Genomic DNA, 1,671 nt, shown 5'->3' with positions numbered 1-1,671 from the left:
GGGTGGGGAGAGGGGTGGGGGGGGGGGGATTCCTGCAGGGAGACATGAGTGACAGTCACAGGATCGAGAATTGAGGGATGGTATGTGTTCTCTCACTCCCCAATCTATTGAGCCGACGTGTGACAGTCACCGCTCTCTGCAGGGACAGGATCGAGCAGTGAGCGAACGCCGGTATGTGTTCTCTCACTCCCCGATCTATTGAGCCGACCTGTGACAGTCACCGCTCTCTGCAGGGACAGGATCGAGCAGTGAGCGAACGCCGGTATGTGTTCTCTCACTCCCCGATCTATTGAGCCGACCTGTGACACGACCTGTGACAGTCACCGCTCTCTGCAGTGACAGGATCGAGCAGTGAGCGAGCGCCGGTATGTGTTCTCTCACTCCCCGATCTATTGAGCCGACCTGTGACAGTCGCCGCTCTCTGCAGGGACAGGATCGAGCAGGGAGCGAGCGCCGGTATGTGTTCTCTCACTCCCCGATCTATTGAGCCGACCTGTGACAGTCGCCGCTCTCTGCAGGGACAGGATCGAGCAGGGAGCGAGCGCCGGTATGTGTTCTCTCACTCCCCGATCTATTGAGCCGACCTGTGACAGTCGCCGCTCTCTGCAGGGACAGGATCGAGCAGGGAGCGAGCGCCGGTATGTGTTCTCTCACTCCCCGATCTATTGAGCCGACCTGTGACAGTCGCCGCTCTCTGCAGGGACAGGATCGAGCAGGGAGCGAGCGCCGGTATGTGTTCTCTCACTCCCCGATCTATTGAGCCGACCTGTGACAGTCGCCGCTCTCTGCAGGGACAGGATCGAGCAGGGAGCGAGCGCCGGTATGTGTTCTCTCACTCCCCGATCTATTGAGCCGACCTGTGACAGTCGCCGCTCTCTGCAGGGACAGGATCGAGCAGGGAGCGAGCGCCGGTATGTGTTCTCTCACTCCCCGATCTATTGAGCCGACCTGTGACAGTCGCCGCTCTCTGCAGGGACAGGATCGAGCAGGGAGCGAGCGCCGGTATGTGTTCCCTCACCTCCTGATCTACTGAGCCGACGTGTCGCAGTTTCATTGTCACACCTCGGCTCGAGCTATGAGGAGTAAGGTCTCGTTCACACCCAGGCGTATTGCATATGCGCGTCTGTCGCGCGTTTTTTACCGCGATTAAAAAAGTCGCGCGTTTCCCGAAGGCTACTTGGCTGTATCCCAATGGAAAACGCGCAACAAAACGGCCCAAAGTAGTACATGTAGCTTTCCAGGCGTGGGCCGTTTTGTAGCGCGTTAGGGACGGGGGCGGAAATACGCCGAGGTGCGAACCAGACCATTGAATACAACGCGATTTAGATGTTTGAGCGTTTTGTAGAGCGTTCGCCGAGCGTAGAACCCGCCACAAAACGTTCCGGTGTGATTTTTTTTATGTGGGTTGAAACCATCCTGAGACCAGAGCTGCATTCACCGGCTTTACATACGTACGTGTGAATGTGATCGGTGGACTCTCCGGATCGAGTGGCGGAAGAACGCAAAAGTGCGATAACTATGAAATAATGTTACATTGCGGCTCTGTAATGGATACAAAACGTCACAACTTCTGATCAAAGGTTATAAAATCCCCGCCGTGACAAGTCGTCATCATCATCACCATTCCGATGTCCAGTTTTCTATCTAGAACCAGAAAGGAGAATATCGCGT

Source organism: Nanorana parkeri, unplaced genomic scaffold (genome assembly GCF_000935625.1).
Source record: "Nanorana parkeri isolate BGI_ZX_2015 unplaced genomic scaffold, ASM93562v1 scaffold2213, whole genome shotgun sequence".
NCBI classification, from domain to species: Eukaryota; Metazoa; Chordata; class Amphibia; order Anura; family Dicroglossidae; genus Nanorana; species Nanorana parkeri.
The sequence above is the reverse complement of the archived record's forward strand: the minus strand, read 5'-3'. Positions refer to the sequence as shown.